Source organism: Hyperolius riggenbachi, chromosome 5, assembly GCF_040937935.1.
Source record: "Hyperolius riggenbachi isolate aHypRig1 chromosome 5, aHypRig1.pri, whole genome shotgun sequence".
Taxonomy (NCBI): Eukaryota; Metazoa; Chordata; class Amphibia; order Anura; family Hyperoliidae; genus Hyperolius; species Hyperolius riggenbachi.
Genome location: NC_090650.1, coordinates 299,362,358 through 299,384,600, shown reverse-complemented (window position 1 = coordinate 299,384,600; position 22,243 = coordinate 299,362,358).

The following is a 22,243-nucleotide window of genomic DNA, read 5'->3' as shown; positions in this document are numbered from 1 at the left end:
ATGGCAACTGTGTGCACTTGCAAGCATGGCGGGAGAAGAAGTCACAGACCTGGCACAAATGCCAGAGTTATTTAACCAATTAATGGCAAACTGACTTATTAAAATGTCCTGTTTGAGCCTGTTAACGGCAACAGGACGTATTAAAAAATCGCTCCCGCCACCACTCCACACGTGTGTGCGCCGCTCCCGCCACAGTAACCCATCAGGTCTCCATGTTCCGTGATTAGGGAAGAGGACCAAGCGGTCCTCTACCCAATCGCAATGCCTGGAATAATGGACGTGACCGCGATCAGCGGCCGCGTCCATTCATAAAACAGGAAGCCGACCCAAATCCTTTTTTTTTGCTATTTATTGACAGTTTCAGGTGCAGAGACTGTGGGTCTTTACACACCTGGTCTCCATACTCAAGTGCTTCCTTATCCTTTAGTTTTTGCATAGGTCCCAAAGCAATTATCTGGGCATCAGTGGTATCAAAATACAATGCAGCTCAATCTTTATGTTGGATTTCCTGGTTTCCATAATATTGATGCTCACAGGTACTAGTCATGCACACTCCAGCCATTGATTCAGCTTTACTGAAAGAGAGAAAGCGACCTCACTTCTTTTTATCTATGGTGGATTTGAAGGCTGGGGCCCACTAGAAATCGCAAATCCCAATCAAAAGTGCTGGCATGAAAATTAACATTTAAATTATTTTGGACCATCGAGGGATTGCTGAAGATTCTCTCAAAAAATGGCAATCTGATATACCGGACCTAACTGTAGAAAAGTGGGAAGCTATCCTTAACTACTACTTCTTTACAGTTACTATTGCATCCCGAGACAGACTAATTACCCTTAAATTTATATACAGATGTTATTTATCCCCAGCAAGACTACTCAAAATTTACCCATCCTCAACAGGAACATGTAATAGATGCGCACAGACCAGAGCAGATTTCTTCCACATATTCTGGCAATGTACACACATAGCACCCTATTGGAAAAACATTAATGCAGAACTTCAAAGAATATTTAGCATTATCATACCATTTACTCCCGAGGCCCTATTATTGGGTAGCATTGAGGACAATCTTCCCATAAATTGACAGGTTTCAGAACACTGGTTGCCCATGCACGAAAAATAATAGTGCAGAATTGGAATCAAGAAACCCCTCCTCGCATAAAACACTGGTAAAACTTATGTTCATAAAGACCTGGTATACATCAAAAGAGTATATGTTAAGTGGAAATGTCCTAAAACATTCACTAAAACATGGAACAAATGGCTTTCATACTATGACTTAGAATTAACTGATTAATGTTAATATTGCTATCTAAATTGGTGATACTATGACTGTCTGGAGAGGCATGTGACTGGACCAGACCCTTTGTGATTTTTAACCCCACCTTACCAAGCAACAACTTCTTTCTGAACTGCATTTTGTATTAATACTATTGTATTGTAATTGTATGTGTTTTTTTTGTATTGTTGTGGAACTGTTTGCCACTTAAACTTTAATAAAAATATTGTTTCAAAAAAAATATTTCGGACCAAATGCTCTGGTCCCTTTTTGCAATGCAAACTAAAAAAATCAGTTTAAACAAAAAATACAAAAATAGTTGCTTTAGGGACTCAGCTTTTATATTTTATGATGGAAAATTACTTTTACTTTACTACATAGGGGCTTGTAATTATGGACCGGACAAAAAAAAACCAAAAAACAGAAAAATGACACCTATATTTCTAAATAATATATTGTCATCATACATTGGGATAGGGACATAATGTAAACGGTTTAATAATCAGGACAACTGGGCAAACAAAATGTGTTAGTTTTAACTACAGGAGAACATTTAATTTTTAGACTATAATGGCCGAAAACTGAGAAATAATGAATTTTTTCCATTATTTTCTTATTTTTCCTGTTAAAACGCATTTAGAATAAAAAATTCTTAGCAAAATGTACTACTCACAGAAAGCCTATAGATCATTTTGTTGTGATAAGTAAAAATAAAGTTATTAGGGAATTAAAGAGAGGAGCACTGACAGGTGAAAATTGCTCTGGTCTGTTAGGGTAAAAACCACTTGGGGGTGAACTGGTTAAAGTGTAATGGAGAGGAATGCATAAGCAGCATTTATACTTACCTGGGGCTCCCCCAGCTCCATGTGCTCTGTGGGCTTCATTGCTGTCCTCTCGGGTGGCTCTGCTGTCCTGAAATCTTTGCCAGTAACAGAGTCCCAGGCTGCACTAAGCATTCGCGGCCTGGCCATGTGCGCGCAGGTAGTCCCCTGGGTGGACAAAGCCCCGGAAGTAGTACCGGCAAGCAAAAAAAAAGGCCGCCAGGCTACTTTGCATGCACGGAGCAGACCTCCAGATCCTCCAGACCCTCAGTATGTGATAACCCATTCCGTATTCACATTTGTGTCACTCTACACACCAGTGAATGGTTCAAATAAAGCAACGTGCAATTAATGCAGCAGTGACGGGTGCTTTTTCATCTACCTCCACACATGCAAAACAGAAACCATCTCAAACCTGATCAAAAAAGGCCAAAAAATCCACTATCAAAATAAATTCATTAAACAATAAAAAAAAAATAGAAAATTGGACAATATATTAACTCTGATTAATTTAATAAGTTAGCCCTTAGACAATGCAACTCAAGACTCAATTAAAATACTTTAATTTAATTAATGCTTCAATCAATAATCAGATCCATAAATTCAATGATGGAGGTCTTAGGTCATAAATAGCCACACAAATGATGGTATAATTCCAAGAGACACATAGGTAGTTAAAATAGCTGTCGCATATTTCTTGATTAAATACTATATATATATTATATAATTTAGTCTGGCCACAAGCAGTGCAAAAGAAAATAAATGCTTCAATGCAATAATATATAGTATAATTATATCACATATGAATAATAAAAGTGCAATATATAAATATCTTTAAATAGCTAATAGTCTATATCATAGGAACATTTTTAGGGATGTATTTATTTTTTGGTATCCTGATGTCTGGAAATAATATTTTTAATGCTGGCTTCTACTTTATGATTTGCTTCACCCACATGATCCTAAGATATGGGCTAATACCTATTTAAAATATTTACACTTTGCAATTATTTCATTTGGAGAATGGAGATGTAGATGTATGCTATATAAAAATATAGAATTGTACCATTATTGCATATAAACACTTAGGCATCAGATGCGTGGAACAACCAAGATAAAAAAAAAAGTTCCTGCTTTTCCCTGGTGCTGATTGGTGGAGCAGGGCAGCACGGGTACATTGGCCTCAATTCACTAAGATCATGCTGGAGATAATAAGGCAAAAGAAAACTTGCCACCACACAGTGAGAGCGTTATCTTATCTCTTTATTCCTTAAGTTACCTTCTCTGTAGTTAAGTTACCTCCTCTGTAGTTAAGTTACCTCCTCTGTAGTTAAGTTACCTCCTCTGTAGTTATTTTCACATGCAGTTAATTAACAGCCTGTCTTTAAAGGGACTCCGAGCAGTGCAGAAACTATGGAAAGATGCATATCATTTTAAAGCTCTCTTTCTCCTCTTTGCAATCATATATAAACCGCCACCCTACGTGCGGCCGGCCTCGATTTCAATCGCGAAAATAGAGAAAACTTAAAGGCGTAGGGCGACGATTTAGGTGTCGCCATAGAGAGGAGAAAGAGAGCTTTAAAATGATATCCATCTTTCCATAGTTACATTGTATTACACAAGGCGTCTTTTTCCTAAAGTCAGCAGCTCCATTCTGCTGAATGGAGCTGCTGACACTGGGGAAAGTGTCGTCCTGTGTAATACAAGTAACTATGGAAAGATGGATATCATTTTAAAGCTCTCTTTCTCCTCTTTCTGGCGACACCTAAATCGTCGCCCTACGCCTTTTAGTTTTCTCTATTCTTGTGATTGAAATCGCGGCCGCGGCAATTTTAATCGCGAAAATAGCGAAAACTAAAAGGCATAGGGTGGCGGTTCATATATCATTGGAAAGAGGAAAAAGAGTGCTTTAAAATGATATGCATCTTTTCATAGTTTCTGCACTGCTCGGAGTCCCTTTAACTTCAGAATTCTGGAGTTATTTTAAGTATTGAAGAGTTAACTTAAAGAGACACTGAAGCAAACTTATTTTGCCCATTTTACCTTATAAGTCGCTTCAGTGCTCTCATAACAAGTAATCCGCTGTGTCCCCACCACTAAACGAGGGCTGCAGAGCCCCCAAATCTCCGGGCGGCAATCTAGCTGGCATTTCTTGGAAGGGGCAGAGCTTTCAGCTTCAGTTCTGCCCCTCCTGATGTCAATCGCGGCGGATCGCTGCCTCTCCCCGCCCCTCTCACTCTTTCTTCACAGAGAGGGGCGGGGAGAGGCGGCGATCCGCGTGGCGAATGACGTCAGGAGGGGCAGAGCTACAGCTCATAGCTCTGCCTCTCAGCGCAGCAAAATCCATGACCAAGTTGGTCATGGATATTTGCAGAGGGATTCGGGGGTTCTGCAGCCCTCGTTTAGCAGCGGGGACACGGTGGATTACTTGTTATATGAGAGCACTGAAGCGACTTATTAGGTAAAATGTGCAAAATAAGTTCGCTTCAGTGTCTCTTTAAGGACAGTAGAGTTAACTTTAGGTTTGCCTGAGGTAAAATGTTTCCTGAATTCTACATGCCTCATCACCATGGTGATAACTCTAGAAATGTTATTAAAGACAGGAGATAAGCTTAGTGAATTGAGGCCATTATGTGAAAATAAGCAGCCAAATAAGCAGCCAAACATTGACAACATTAAGCTTTATTTACTTTGCTTTTAACCTCCCTGGCGTTCTGGACGAGCTAGGCTCGTCCAGAGACGCCGGAGGTCACCGCTTAGGCCCCGCTGGGCCGATTTGAATATTTTTTTTAAATAAGCAGCAAGCACTTTGCTTGCTGCGTGTTGTACCTGATTGCCGCTCGCCGCCGATCCGCCGCTACCCGCCGCGATACAGGGCGCCCCCCCCCCCCAAGACCCCATGCGCTGCCTGGCCAATCAGTGCCAGGCAGCGCTGAGGGGTGGATCGGGACTCCCTGTGACGGGGGAAGCCCTCCTGGATATCCCATTCAGAACGGGATTTCCAGACGGGTGATTGCGCCGGCGGCGATCGGAGAACAGGGAGGGACGCCGCAGGGAGGGGGGAATCATGTAGCTAGCGCTAGGCTAGCTACATGATAAATTAAAAAAAAATGTGCAAAAAACTTTCCCGCGGAATCAGAATGCCAGGCAGGTTAAATTAAAAGGGCTAAGTCCTACTCACTTTACATGCAAAGATACACGTGCATACATAGTGCTGTCAAAAGTGTAATGAATACTGTACTATATATTTCAATATTTCATAAATGTGTGGGTAGGCTGCCATATGGCCACTGTGAGGGCTGATGATATATAAGTTACTGTGAAAGCATGTGCAGTGTTTCTCTATTCAGCTCATCAGAATTATGCATGGCTGCAGTTAAGGCTCTAAAATGTGTTGCTCCAAAAACAAACCGATAAGTGTACATTCCATGCAGGTTCTTGTCTTGCCATGGAAATGTCTCTGCTTCTTCTTTCTTAGTGATGCTGTTCAGATGCAGGTCAAAGGATAAATGAGTCCTAATATTACCAAATAGAGGAAACAATTTTAAGATGTGACTAATATCCACCAGCTTTTGGCTTTGATAATGTTGTAGAGATTTATTAAGTAGGAGCGGAGTGGGCCTTTAGACAAGCAAATTATGTGACTGACCACCTCCGTTTTCAATTGTGGCCAAACAGAGGTGTTGGTTACATCCGCGGGTTGGGGTTACAAACTGAAGACACCTTAGATTTCATGTACTTTAGAATGGCCAAATATAACCACCACTCTCATTTTGTAGTGTGGACCTAATGCTGGTTTTAGCAGCACTTAGTTATAGATTCCTAGTAGTTTGGGTCACCCTGAGCTGCATGGATACTTAGTTATAGAATGAATGGCATTTAGTGGGGGCTCATCTAATGGATTACCATGATGGACCGTCACTTTGATTGGACTATATAGGGGTTCTCATACTGATTTAATTGTTATGTTGGATCTGATATTTCTATCTCATCTCTGGTTTAGATTCAAGAATAGGCCACCCTCTGCGACTCACCCTCACATGCATGGTGGTCCTTATCCCCTCTTCTTTTTCAGGGGCATACAGAGTTAGAGATCAGCCCCTTGAACTAAAATTGGACAAGGGTGATTTGCAAGGAAGGAGCAATTGTTGTACTCTTTTTTTAAGATACTCTGATGTCATGGGCTATATGGAGAAGTATTGCTCGGTGTTGAGAATAGTTTCCCTTTATTGCTAGGCTCTGTATTCCCTGGAGCATACCAGCATTAATGTATTACAATTGCTTTGGAGGGGTACCCCACGTTTTTTCCATCTTTTTGTTTTGCATTTGTTCACCTTTATTCCTCCCTCATACAAGTTAAGGGAATCCTAATCATTGTCATCCAGTCAAATCAAGAATCCGTAATAAATAAAAAAAACACAAGGGTCTAATTACAAAGTCTAGATAGATGCTTCCCCGCGCCTAATGCCTATTCCTAACTTTGGTGCCCAAGCTACCGATAGTTGTAGATGAATGCTTGCAATCATCTACAACCATTAAATGGATAGCCGCATTGGATGCCCAAATGACCTCTTAAGGGCCTGATAGCTGAAATTTAACAGAGGTCTCTAGATGCCTGCCAATTGCAGTACCCAAAGGACTTAATTTGTTGTGGAAGATCTATAGAACCACTGGCTTCTGGTGTGGAAACCAATAACTCTAGCAGAGCCAGAAGATCAGGAAGATACTGGAATTTACCTACTATAACCAATCCTGATGGAATTAGTCATTGCCCCTCATGTATTAAGGTTAGTGCAGATGAGAAATTAAATATATACTCCAACCAGTTACAAGATCTAATTTCAAAACAAAAACTAATATAGATGATGATATAGATATTGACTTTTCCCATGAAACAGTGAACCCTCTCAGATCGCAGCAGGTATTCTATTCGTTTGTCTCTGGAATTGCTTACTACTCAGATACGACAGGATAAAAACAAACAAGTCGCCTTTTTTTGCTGAATATTGTGATTATATACATCAATCTCTTGCTAAAGTCTTTTTTGACTAGGTCCTGACTGTGAGCTTGCACTCATGAACTACGAAAATAAAATCAATCAGTTAAAGCATGGATAGACATATGAGCAGTTCTAAGTTATCATTCATGCAAGTTCATAACTATAAAACTAAAAGGCTTTCCTTAAAAAGCTTTTTTCCTTTCCGAGATGAATAGCAATATGACAGTGAATCATCCTGTCATCCTCTGTTCTCCCTTGTTCACACGAACATCACTAGCATCTGCCAACTCTCACATCTCACATGAATACAGTAAAGAAAAAAAAGACACCTCAGTATTAAAATAACTATCAGATAGGGAAATAACTACCCTCCGATTGACACATTTATTTAAAATAAAAATGAATTTACAGTGTTTTGGTTTGACCTAATTGTAGGGTGGATCTGGAGTACCTTGGTTTTTTTTTTTTAATAGTTTGATTGCCCTCTCTATTGTGATCCACACTCACACACACTGTAAAATCCTTAAAGAGTTGATCATTTGTTTTTCTAGAGAGAGCAGTGGTATTTAGAGATGGCCCGAACAGTTTGCATGCAAATTTATTTGCGCGAACTTCGGTGGTTCACATTCTCTGTGAACTGCAAACTATATGCGAGTTCGACCCGCCCCCTAAACTACACCATTAGGGTTAACTTTGACCCTTTACATCACAGTCAGCAGACACAGGGTAGCCAATCAGGCTACACTCCCTTTTGGAGCCCCCCCCCCCCCTTATAAAAGGCAGGCAGCTTCAGCCTTTTCACTCACTCATGTGGCTGCAGTAATTAGAGAAGGGAGAGAACCTGCTGTAGACATAGGGAAAGCTTAGTTAGGCTCTTGTTAGGCTTGTTAGTTTGCTCCTTGCTGATACTTATTGCTAAAAGGCACCCCTCAACAGCTCTTTTGAGAGCAAATGTTGTTCTTGTGATCTATTTTTTTTTGTGTGTCCCACAGACACTTGTGTTGCATATACAGCCCTGTCAGTCAGTCACAGCTGGCCCTTGGCTCCTTGGTAATTCCTACTATGCCACTGCCAGACCCAGCACATTCAGTGACTACCTGTGTGTGTGACAGCTGCACATTTGTAATACAAATCACTGCATACCTTCCTGTTCAGTGCACCTACCTACGTGAGTGCACGCAGTGTTATATTATATACCAGTCACTGCACCTGTTCACGGTACCTGTGTGTGTGACAGCTGCACATTTGTAATGCCAATCACTGCATACCTACCTGTTCAGTGCACCTACCTACGTGAGCGCACACAGTGTTATATACCACCAGTCACTGCTCCTGTTCATGGTACCAGTGTGTGTGACAGCTGCATATTTGTAATACCAATCACTGCATACCTACCTGTTCAGTGCACCTACCTATGTGAGCGCAAGCAGTGTTATATTATATACCAGACACTGCACCTGTTCACGGTACCTGTGTGTGTGACAGCTGCACATTTCTAATACCAATCACTGGATACCTACCTGTTCAATGCACCTACCTATGTGAGCGCACCCAGTGTTATATTATATACCAGTCACTGCACCTGTTCACGGTACCTGAGTGTAAGACAGCTGCACATTTGTAATACCAATCACTGCATACCTACCTGTTTGGTGCATCTACATAAGTGAGCGCACGCAGCGTTATATACCACCAGTCACTGCACCTGTTCATGGTACCTGTGTGTGTGACAGCTGCACATTTTTAATACCAATCACTGCATACCTATTTGTTCAGTGCACCTACCTATGTGAGCGCAAGCAGTGTTATATTATATACCAGTCACTGCACCTGTTCACGGTACCTGTGTGTGTGACAGCTGCACATTTGTAATACCAATCACTGGATACCTACCTGTTCAATGCACCTACCTATGTGAGCGCACCCAGTGTTATATTATATACCAGTCACTGCACCTGTTCACAGTATCTGTGTGTGTGACAGCTGCACATTTGTAATACCGATCACTGCAAACCTACCTGTTTGGTGCACCTACATACGTGAGCGCACGCAGTGTTATATACCACCAGTCACTGCACCTGTTCATGGTACCTGTGTGTGTGACAGCTGCACATTTTTAATACCAATCACTGCATACCTATTTGTTCAGTTCACCCACCTATGTGAGCGCACGCAGTGTTATAAACCACCAGACACTGTACCTGTTCACGGTACCTGTGTGTGTGACAGCTGCACATTTGTAATACTAGTCATTGCATAATTGTTCACAGTACCTGTGTGACTGCACGCTGTTTAATATACCAGTCCGTGCATACCTGTTAACTGCACCTGTGTGACAGCTACACATTGTATTGTAATACCAGTCACTGCATACCTTTGACTGCACCTGTCTGACTGCACATTGCATTAGTCAAGTCAGTGCATACCTTTCACTTCATCCCCCCGATATGGACAAAACAACAGTCAGAGCCAGAGGCAGACCCAGAGACAGGCAGGTCTGTGTGAGGTCGTGCTGATGTGATTTTGTGCGGCCCGCGACCAAAGTATAGTGCTCAGAAGAAGGCACGTCCATCAACTTCCAAGATTGTCAGGACGTGGTTGACTATCTGGCGCTTTGAGTCCGCAAGGAGAAAAGTGCAATATAAATGTTATTTGTCTTGTCTTGTCTTGTCTTATTTAACACAGAACACCTCATCTTCCGCAGCCACCAGTGCTACTACAAGCACCACATCTGCTGCATTTGACACTTCGCAGGAGTTATTTGGTGGAGAATTCACTGATTTACAGCCATTATTGTTACAACAAGATGAAGGCGCTAAGCAAGTTACACCACCTCATATGTCTGAGTTAGGTGACACTATGGACGTAACGTGTGAGGAGGAGGAGGAGGAAGTACCTGCTGTTGGTGCAGTTTTGGAGGTGTCTGATGCTAAGCGAAGCTGGGGAGGATGATTATGAGGATTATGATGATACGGATCTCACGTGGGTTCCCAATAGAGGAGATGAACAGGGGGACAGTTCAGAGGGGGAGTCAGAGAGGAAAAGGAGGAGACGAGTTCCTGAAAGAAGCAGGGGGGGCTCGTCATCAGAAACAGCTGGTGGCAGTGTCCGGCGCCATGTATCGCCACCTATGGACAGCCAGCCAACATGCCCTTCAACATCAGCTGCTGACGTCACCATAGTGCCCACTCCCCAGGGCTCAGCGGTATGGACATTTTTAGTGTGTCTGCCTCAGATCAGAGCAATGCCATCTGTTCTCTCTGCCACCAAAAATTGAGCCGTGAAAAGGCCAACACCCACGTAGGGACAACTGCCTTATGAAGGCACATGGAGAAAAGGCGCAAACTGCAATGGGAAGACCACCTGAGGAAAAGCAGCACACAAAAGCAAATCCACTCTCCTTCTCCTCTTCCTCCTTCAGGTGCATCATCTTCAGCCGCTTCCTCCCTTGCACCTTCACAATCACAGCCACCCTCCACCATCTCTGAGTGGAAGAAGCCAATGTCTGCCAGTCACTCCCTTGCCGGGCGTCTGACAGCTGGCTTGGCGGAACTGTTAGCTCGCCAGCTGTTACCAGCTGGTGGACTTTGAGGCCTTCCGAAAATGTGTGGCCATTGGGACACCGCAGTGGAAGATACCAGGCCGCAATTATTTCTCCAAAAAGGCGATACCCAAACTGTACCATGAAGTTGAAAGGCAAGTGGTGTCATCTCTGGCACACAGCGTTTCCACCTGTTTGTTAAGAGTAGCCAGGAGAGCTGCTCCAGTGTGACTCTCCGCTTTGAGGCAAGACATGTCTAAGATGGCGTGACACCATTGTACCTGGCATGCAGCATAGGCCCTGGGGAGCTGGGGCTGTGTAGCTGGAGAGGAAATCGCAGCACCAGTATAGTAGCACTGCCACTCAGCCAAGTAGGAGGAGGAGCACGAAAGCAAAGAGGATGTAGCAGGAGGAGTAGGAGGAGAAGGAGAGGCGGTGGCAGCAGGCCTGTCTACAAGCCGTGGAGGTGTCACAACTAGGTCCGCTGCACAGCCACGTACTCCTTGCTTGCCAGCGGTCACCTGCCCTGACCGTGCTTGGCAGATCAGGCATCCATGGTCAGATGGTACCACTGCCAGTAATCCTTCTCCCATGTCCACGCAGGCAAAAACAGGGCGCTCTAGCAATCTCATGGCAGTAGCATAGCTAAGGAGCTATGGGCCCCGATGCAAGTTTTGCATGCCCCCCCCCCCCCCCCCAAGCACTCTATACATTACAATTGATACAGCACACCAAGATTTGCAAAGGACAACAACAGTGTCAGAGGTGCAAGTTGGGGATGGGAAACAGTTTGTTAATAATTACTACTATTTAAAGCATCTATAGAAGTGATTATTACCAACACAGGGCCAATAGAGACCTAATATTGTGCTTGAGAGAAGACCCCTCGGGGTCCCTCTAACCCAAGGGCCCCGATGCGGTCGCTACCTCTGCAACCCCTATTGCTACGCCACTGTCTCATGGTGATGTCGGAAATGCAGACATTCTTTAGTCCAACATCTCACCTTAGCTCTTCCGGATCCACCCTCCACCAACGCCTCAACCGGCAGGTAGCCGACTACCTGGCCCTAAGTCTGGATGTAGACACTGTGAGCGGCAATGAACCCCTGGACTACTGGGCTTGACCTGTGGCCAGAGCTGTCACAATTTGCCATCCAACTTCTGTCTTCCCCTGCCTCAAACGTCCTGTCAGAAAGGACCTTCAGCGCAGCTGGAGGCATTGTCACTGAGAAGAGAAGTCGCCTAGGTCACAAAAGTGTTCAGTACTTCACCTTTATCAAAATGAATGAGGCATGGAACCCGGAGGGCTATTGCCCGCCCGAAGACTAAGTCAGTCCCCACACACAGCATCTCTGCCTGCATGCCGTGTGACTGCCTGCCCCAAGACTAAGCCACTTCCCACACAGCATCTCTGCCTGCAGGCCGCTTGACTGCCTTCTCCGCCACCACCAACAGGGTCCAGGACTCCAGGTGGATTCCTGAATTTTCAAGGCCACTGCTAGCAGTGGCCGCTATAATAATTTTTCTGGTGCGTGTACATGCCTGCTGTAACAATTGGGGGATAATCTTCATGGTCAGAGCACAACGTGTACACTGACACTGAGGAAATCTCCCACAAGCGCTCAGACAGAGGACCCCAGTTATGGTGCAAATGCACCTGTGGAGGTACAGACCAACCAGCAGGAGGAGCTGTGAAGCACAGAGGGTCAATACCTCTGAATGTCACACAGACGTCAGATAGAAATTGCTCAGTGCGAGTGCAACAATGAGCGATACTAAAGCAGCATAGAAACAGAGTAGAATAGAAACAGATTAAATGAATGTCTGTCAATCTGATCGTAGGCCTTGCAAGGACAGACATTCACACACAGAGCAAATAGAGTGATGTAGCAAATCACAACTGCAGTGATGTTCACTTCGCAAAGCAAGACAATATGGATTCGACTGCCCAGCGCTGGGAGGTCGACATCCAATAGACAAAACTAGCAGAGCAGGAGTGAGTAAGAAGATACACAGAAATACAACAGTCCGAATGCGCGTTGTGAGGGATCAGCTGCAAATGGTGAGTACTCAGCGGGAGATAGCAGCACAGACAGGTGTATTTTCCAAAACAAACAATAGTTTATTGGACAGCAGGCTTCTTAGACAGCAGTCTTTTGGCAGTTTGTAAAGTACAGTTCAAATGAAAACAAAATGCCAGTCCAGGCCAGCAGCTTACATTCAGCTTTCCATATCAGGAACACACCAAACTCCATGTGCAGCCTGCACTTTCTCTCCAGAGCAAAACCAGCTTCCTGGAATCAAACGGGAAGTCTTTCTCAGCAGACTGTCAGACCTTGCTGGTCACACCCTCTCTCTCTCCTCCTACTCCAGCCTTTCAAAGCTGCTCTGTTAACCCTGTGTGACCTGACTCCAGCAGAAGCCCACATACACAGAGCAAACGATCCACCCAGGATCTGGCGACCAGATGCGCCCGCCCACTCTGCATCTGGTCAGCTCCGGATCCAAGTAAGGTTTTTAACCTCTGTCCATGTGACAGACAGCCAAAACATTTTTATTCCGGAGCTGCTACTGGATGTAGCGTCTGATCCCAGGTGGAATGTACCTCCCATCCAACACAACCTGGGACAAATCGATTACCTCCTGGGTATCGACTTTGTCACATACTCCCCCCCTCTGTTCGATCCCGTGGGATCGGACACAGTCTGCGACAAGACAGAATGCCCTTGATAGAGCATCTGCATTGCCATGCAGTCTTCCAGCTCTGTGCTCCACAGAAAAATTAAAGGGCTGTAATGCCAGAAACCAGCGCGTTACCCTTGCATTTTTCTCTTTGTTTTGAGACATCCATGTGAGAGGAGCATGGTCGGTAATGAGGCGAAAGCGACGGCCCAAGAGATAGTACCGTAGAGCCTCGAGTGCCCACTTGATGGCCAGACACTCCCGCTCCACGATACTATATCTTTCTTCGGCTGCGGTCAGCCTTCGACTCAGATACACAACTGGGTGCTCCTCTCCATTGACGATTTGGGATAGGACTGCTCCTAACCCCACAGCTGAAGCATCTGTCTGTACCAGAAACTCTTTTTTAAAATCAGGCGTGACCAAGACTGGACCCCTGCACAATGCCTCCTTAAGACCTTGAAAGGCTTCTTCAGCCTCCTGTCCAAATGGACCCATGGAGGAACTTTTCCCTTTTGTGAGGTTTGTAATGGGAGTGGCCAAAGTGGCAAAATTTGGAATGAACCTCCTATAATAGCCCACCAAACCTAAGAAGGTCCTGACCTGCTTTTTCGTGGTAGGCCTAGGCCAGCCCCTTATGGCCTCCACTTTCTGCACTTGGGGCTTAATCAGACCCCTCCCAATTGTGTACCCCAGGTAACGAGCCTCCTCCAACCCTACTGCACACTTCTTGGGGTTCGCTGTCAGCCCCGCCTTTCTAATGGCATCCAGGACCGCCTGGACTTTCGGAAGGTGGCTTTCCCAATCTGTACTGAAGACGACCACGTCGTCCAAATAAGCCGCAGCATACCGCTGATGCGGCCTGAGGATCTTGTCCATCATCCTTTGAAAGGTGGCTGGGGCCCCTTGCAACCCAAACGGCATCCTGACATACTGAAACAGCCCTTGGGGAGTCGAGAAGGCTGTCTTCTCCTTGGCTGATTCAGTTAAGGGCACCTGCCAATATCCCCGGGTCAGATCTAAGGTGGTGACATATCTTGCGGGGCCCAGCCTTTCGACTAACTCATCTACCCTTGGCATAGGGTAGGCATCAAATTTTGACACCTCATTCAATTTTCTGAAGTCATTACAGAAACGAATGGATCCGTCAGGCTTCGGAACTAGCACTATGGGGCTATTCCATTCGCTGTTGGACTCCTCAATAACCCCCAGTTCCAGCATTCTTTCTACTTCCCCTGCTATGGCCTGTCTGCGAGCTTCAGGTATTCTATAAGGTTTAAGGCGGACCTGTACATGGGGCTCAGTCACAACATCATGCCTGATGACTTGGGTACAACCTGGAAGTTCCGAGAACACCTCTCGATTCCGTAAGAGGAACTCTCGGACCTCCCGTTTCTGTGAAACAGACAGCGTCTCAGCCACCTGTACCAGCTCTATTCCACCCTTGGTGGATTCTTGAGTAACCTGGGAAGCTGCAAGGGCCACCTTCTCTTTCCAGGGTTTCAGTAAATTCACATGGTATATCTGTTCTGGCTTCCTTCGGCCAGGCTGGTAAACCCGGTAATTCACCTCCCCGACCTTTTCAATAATCTCATATGGTCCTTGCCACTTAGCCAAAAACTTGCTTTCAACCGTGGGAACCAACACCAGGACCCGGTCCCCAGGACTGAAAGCTCGCACCTTTGCTGACTTATTATAAACACGAGACTGCGCCTCCTGGGCATGTTGCAAATGCTCTCTGACTAAAGGCATCACTGCTGCAATCCTATCTTGCATACCAGATACATGTTCAACAATACTTCTGTAGGGGGTGGCCTCTTGCTCCCAGGTTTCTTTGGCTATATCCAGGATTCCCCGTGGGCATCGCCCATACAACAACTCAAACGGCGAAAAACCTGTGGAAGACTGAGGGACCTCCTGAATTGCAAACATTAAGTAGGGCAAAAGGCAATCCCAATCTTTGCCGTCCTTGTCCACTACTTTCTTTAACATATTTTTTAAGGTTTTGTTGAATCTTTCCACAAGCCCGTCCGTTTGAGGGTGGTACACTGAAGTACGAATCTGATCGATCTTCATCAGTTTACACACTTCTTTCATCAATTTAGACATAAATGGGGTACCCTGGTCTGTCAAAATTTCCTTTGGCAAACCTACTCTGGTGAACATGTGGAACAACTCACGTGCAATCACTTTAGACGACGTATTTCTCAGGGGAACCGCTTCTGGGTAGCGAGTGGCATAGTCCACTACCACCAGAATGTATTGGTGACCGCGCGCTGATCGAACCAATGGCCCCACTAGGTCCATGGCTATCCTTTCGAAGGGCACTTCGATAATGGGCAAGGGGACGAGCGGACTTCGAAAATGGGGAGCCGGAGCACATCTTTGGCATTCGGGACAGGATTCACAGTAAGCTTTTACATCTCCATGTACCCCAGGCCAAAAGAATCGCTGTAGGACTCGGTCCCTAGTCTTTTCGGTACCCAAATGTCCCCCCAGGGCATGTTTGTGCGCTAGGTCTAGGACCATTGTGCGATACGACTTCGGCACTACGAGTTGTTCCACAACCTCACCCTGAATTTTACAAACCTGGTACAGCAAGTCTGATTGTACCGCCAAATGAGGAAATGCTTTTTCAGCCCCGACCACTTGGGGTTCACCGTTCAACACCTTAACATTTTCCCACGCTTTTGCCAGCGTAGGATCCCTTAGCTGGGCCGTCCCAAAGTTATCCCGAGAAACCTCCAGCTCTGGTAGGACCGAACCCTCAGAGGTCTCCGGGGATAACTCAGAGTCCCCAGCAAACACCTCCAAGGGAGAAAACATTTCATTACCATCAATGTCTGTATTATTTTTAGATTCCAGCTCTCTTGAGCCTCCACAGTTATCCCCTTCCCACAAGTTCCAGAACAGTGGAAAGTCCCTCCCCAGAATGACACTATGTGCCAAGTTCGGGCTCACCACTATTTCCTGAGTGGCAGGTCCACAGTTTGTTTCAATGGTGAGAAGGGCGGTGGGGTATTGTTTAGAGTCCCCATGAACACATTGTACTGTGACCCGACGATTCCCCAGCCAGGCCGGGTCCACTAAACTGGAATGCACCAGGGTCACCAAGCTACCAGAGTCTAAGAGAGCCTGGACAGTTTTTCCAGCAATTTTTACCACCGCCAAATGAGAGTCACAGCTTGCGATATACACAGGTCGCGCAAACAAGGACCTGCGCCGAGTGTAATCGCACTCCATGGGTTCAACTGCCTGAGGACAGTTAGCAGCAATATGTCCCCACTCTTTACATTGCCAACATTGTACCGGGGATCGACTTCTTACCATTGTGCCTGGTCGACCTCGGCCTGCAGAGCTTGGCTCACTGACCACACCCCCCACAAAGTCAGCTTTTGTCTTACCAGTTCCCTGGGGTGCTGCCAGTCTCCGGGTAGCTGAGCGCTGTCCTGTGGCCCAAGCCAAAGAGTCCTCTGCAGCCAGATAACGTTCCAGCAGCGCAATGAGTTCATCAGCTGACTGTGGATCTGCATGACTCACCCACCTTCGCAAAGCCGGCGGTAGGGAGCGCAAGAAACGGTCAATGGTAACTCTTTCGACGACCTCCAGAGCTGTTAACTTCTCAGGTTCCAACCACTTCTTTACCAAGTGGATTAGATTGTGCATCTGGGACCTTGGAGAGCATCCAGCTGAATAGGACCACTGGTGAACTCGCTGGGCTCGCACAGCCGGTGTGACACCAAGTCTACGCAGGATCTCCTCCTTCAGCTTGTCGTAGTCTTTAGCATCCTCTAGGGCAAGGTCGAAGTAGGCCTTTTGAGCATCCCCAGTCAGGAATGGCGCTACCAATCCCGCCCATTGCGTTTTAGGCCAGGCTTCCCTCTCCGCTGTCCTCTCAAAGGTATGGAGGAACGCCTCAACGTCATCATGAGGAGTCAGCTTCTGCAAGAAGTGGCTTGCGCGGATGGTGCCTCCACTGCCAGGTACCAGCAGCTGTCCCTCTTGGTTCCGAGCCACAAGTTGTTGCACCAACTCACTCACTGCTTTCCTGTCAGCCTCAGCAGTCTGACGATCGGCCTCCGCAGCTGCAGCCAGACTCTCACACAGGGCAACCGCTTGCTGCTGTACTGCCTCTGTATGTTGTTGTAGGGCTGTGTTCGTTTTCCGCTGCTCAGCATTAGCCTGTTGCAAGGCCGCATTCGCCAACACCAGCTGCTTCACCATTTCATCCATGCTGCTGTTCAAAATTTTAAATCTTGCGCCAAACACACTGTCGCTGTAGGCATGCTAAGTTGCCCGCATCCGAGCACCAATTGTGAGGGATCAGCTGCAAATGGTGAGTACTCAGCGGGAGATACCAGCACAGACAGGTGTATTTTCCAAAACAAACAATAGTTTATTGGACAGCAGGCTTCTTAGACAGCAGTCTTTTGGCAGTTTGTAAAGTACAGTTCAAATGAAAACAAAATGCCAGTCCAGGCCAGCAGCTTACATTCAGCTTTCCATATCAGGAACACACCAAACTCCATGTGCAGCCTGCTCTTTCTCTCCAGAGCAAAACCAGCTTCCTGGAATCAAACGGGAAGTCTTTCTCAGCAGACTGTCAGACCTTGCTGGTCACACCCTCTCTCTCTCCTCCTACTCCAGCCTTTCAAAGCTGCTCTGTTAACCCTGTGTGACCTGACTCCAGCAGAAGCCCACATACACAGAGCAAACGATCCACCCAGGATCTGGCGACCAGATGCACCCGCCCACTCTACATCTGGTCAGCTCCGGACCCAAGTAAGGTTTTTAACCTCTGTCCATGTGACAGACAGCCAAAACCTTTTTATTCCGGAGCTGCTACTGGATGTAGCGTCTGATCCCAGGTGGAATGTACCTCCCATCCAACACAACCTGGGACAAATCGATTACCTCCTGGGTATCGACTTTGTCACAGCGTATACCAACGTATTGATATATCTCCATAATTCGAATACAAGAAAATAATATATCAACGTAGAACCAATATATGACGCAAGTACTAGCAAAAAAACTAATGTGTGCTGTAGGTAGTGTTGGGCGAACACCTGGATGTTCGGGTTCGGGAACGTTTGCCGAACATGGCCGCGATATTCGGCATGTTCGGGCCGAACCCCGAACTCCCCGAACATCCCGCTTTTGGGGGCCCTATGGGGTTGCAGGCATAAGGGGGGAGCATGCCCCGATCGCGGGGGGGGGGTCGGAAATTCCCCCCACCCCCTCCGCTAGCGCTCCCCTCTCTGCCCGCTTCCCCATACAAAAGTTTAAGGAAAGTAAAATAGTACCGGTGGTAGTGGCTGGCAGTGGCACTGTGAAGTGAGTGAGGAGGAGGAGTCCGGAGAGTGACGCGTTGAGGGAGGCCGGGCAGCGGGTGGTTCAGCGGTAGTACCCTTGTGGTACTTCCGCCCTTTCTCTGACCTCACGTCCTCTGCATACGAGGGTACACGTCACGCGTACCCTCGTATGCGTCATCACGCAGAGGACGTGAGGTCAGAGAAAGGGCGGAAGTACCACAAGGGTACTACCGCTGAACCGCCCGCTGCCTGGCCTCCCTCAACGCGTCACTCTCCGGACTCCTCCTCCTCACTCACTTCACAGTGCCACTGCCAGCCACTACCACCGGTACTATTTTACTTTCCTTAAACTTTTGTATGGGGAAGCGGGCAGAGGGGGGAGCGCTAGCGGAGGGGGTGGGGGGAATTTACAACCCCCCCCCCCGCGATCGGGGCATGCCCCCCCCTTATGCCTGCGACCCCATAGGGGGGCCGTATTCGGCCGAACAGGGCCCTGTTCGGCCGAACAGGGGCCCTGTTCGGCCAGGCATTGAGCCGTTCGGGCAAACCCGAACAGTTTGGCCGAACACCACCAGGTGTTCGGCCGAACTCGAACATCACCCGAACAGGGTGATGTTCTGCAGAACCCGAACAGTGGCGAACACTGTTCGCCCAACACTAGCTGTAGGTCCTAACTATTGTGTACGAGTCCCTGGGGTCCTGCCAGTTCGAACGTACAAGGAAAACTAACTAAGATAAACATAGACTGATGGACGGAATGCTTGCTAATCGGTCGCAATACCTCAGCGGCAGCTAGCGTCCATACAAGACAAGACAGACAGGTGAGGTAACCAGTAGCAACCGCTGCTATGGCTTACACTCCAAGAACACAGGCCAGCAGGATCCACCGCCTCTATCACTAGGGCGAATGTGATCCACAAGGAACTCGACTGGAAGATTCACTGTCACCCAACGCCGGAGACCAGTGCAATCACAGAGTACAAGACAAGACAAAGAAATATAAATCACAATACAATATTCTCCAGTACTAATATATTGACCTTACCTATATATAAGTATTCTGGGTGTCAAGGACCCGGGACTACAATCCAAGCTGGACTGACAGTATGTCAGGCAATGCATGCAAGCACCAATCAGAAACAAACATGCAAAAAGCCAAAGAAGCAATCTGCATTCACTCAGCCCGCCGACTGCAGACTGAGAGCTAGAACTGCATCCCATAAACTCATGCATAATTATGCAAACAGCATAACATTTAGATTCAGAATAGCAGGCCAAACTATAATGGAATGAGGAGGAATTGCAAATGGACAGAACTCTCACTGTGAATGCCAGAAAAGGCATGCAAACAGCAGTCAGCATTGCCTGGCTGCAGTAGTGTCTGAAAGCAGAACGAACACCACAGGGGAGATCTGCAACAACAAAACAAAAGGCATGTACATGTGTCAATAAACCTTCATGATCATTACCTTGCCACGGTAAAGGGGCTTGCTTATCACAATGAAGCAATGACCGCCGACTATATGAGTGTCTTGGGGTTGGGGAGCATACCAAAGATAATAAGGTTGTTGCTTCATTGTGGACAGACCAAATTTGATCAGCTGGACAGTCACTGTTGTTCTGTCATTGAGCTACCTCAGCCCGGCGACCATATGGGCTTGAAAACGGCTATCGCCTGCACTCTGGCCATGGTGCGCACCAGTCCAGCACGGCCGTCACTACACAAACAGCTGTTTGCGGTGTGTTACACAGTGAGTTTGGTCTGTCAGTGTGAAGCAGCACACCAATTACACTACCTGAATGATGTATACACATGCAAAATGTTTTAAAGCACATTAGGTCTCCAATTTAGCATGCAATGTGATTTCTGCCCTTAAAACGCTGCTGTGCGTCAAATCCAGATTTTCCCCGGGACTTTTGGTGTGTATCCCACTCCCCCATGCAAAAACTCAGGTGTTAGACCCCTTGAAACATCCTTTCCATCACTTTTGTGGCCAGCATAAATGTTTGCAGTTTTCAAAGTTTGCCTTCTCATTGAAGTCTATTGCGGTTCACAAAAGTTTGAGCGAAACGAACTTTTGCGGAAGTTCGCATTCAAGGTTTGCAAACCGAAAAACGGGTGTTCGAGCCATCTCTAGTGGTATTCACATTCTGCAAGACTTATTAGTCATAGCCAGAGGTGTAAGCACATATCATGGAGTCCCAAAGCAAATTGTAACAGCACTTATCTCAACATTTCATAGTGCCATAAAACTCTGATGTAATTCTAGCTAGAGGATCATCGTTACAACTAATCATCTCATTTTAAGCAAAAAATTTGTTAGAAATAAAAAGAAAAAACGAACTTTGGATAGAAAAGTGTATACTTTCCTCACCGTTCTGACTTTCAGTGTCCCCCAGTGAACCTTTACTGGCATCCAAAGCTGTTTTCATCCTTGTGTCATGATGAGCGATGGGAGATGCTGACACACTCTTTGCAGGTGGTGAATGTTGCGTTTCTTACCTTCTATTTCAGGACTTTGCTACAGAAGCTATGAGAGAGTCAAGAGAGTAGCATTCATTGACATTACTCCAGCTGCATATGGCCAAAAAGCCTTGCAAGGCGTCCATGAAAAAAGGGTGCCAGGAAAAAAAAGGGCCCGGTTGGATAACAAAATGGTGCCGGTGAATAACAAAATCTCAATAGCGATAAACATTGTTAATAAAATTGGTTAAAGATAAATAATGTTTAAAACAGACAGGATTTGATCATGAAAATATATTAAAGAGGAACTTCAGCCTAAACAAACATACTGTCATTAAGTTATATTAGTTATGTTAATTAAAATAGATAGGTAATATAATCTCTTACCCACCCTGTTTTAAAAGAACAGGAAAATGTTTGATTTCATGAGGGCAGCCATCTTTTTGGTTGAAAGGAGGTGACAGGGAGCAAAAGACACAGTTCCAACTGCCCTGTGTTGCTAGGCAACGTGAATAACAACATCAGAAATCCCACCATGCTTTGCACAGCATAAGGGAAAAAAAGCCCGGGCAGTTTTCTTTGATGGGTGGAGCTTAGCTAAAAATGCAGCTAAAAATGACCAACCACTCCCCCTGCAGAAACACCCTTTTACACATAGAAATGATAATATCTTTGATAACGTAAAATCTGTACATATAAATGAAATAATATGACAAAAACTATATCGTTGCAAGCTTTTAAAATTATAATATACTTCAAAAACTTTAATGTTCTAATGTTGTTAACGATATTTAGTGAGCACCCTTTTCTCTGCTTTTTTTGCCGTATTAATGATAATTGCATTAGAGTCTATGGCGGCGCCCTTTTCATCCACTAGCCGCCACTATGCACTAGCATGCATGAAGAAGAAAGAATCATGTATAGTCATCAATACATATAGATAAAGCTATGTAGATGTGCGCTCCTTCAACAATCAGCTCAATAAAAATCAACTAGAATAAATATATTAAGGCAAAGAAATTGCAAAACATTAACTGTTTTGCTTGGGCAAGCAAAGGGATTGTGACCATTAAGCGCAATTGTTGGTCTGAAATAGCCATTAAAGTAGGTAAGAGGCTTGTATGGAAGGCTGGTGAAA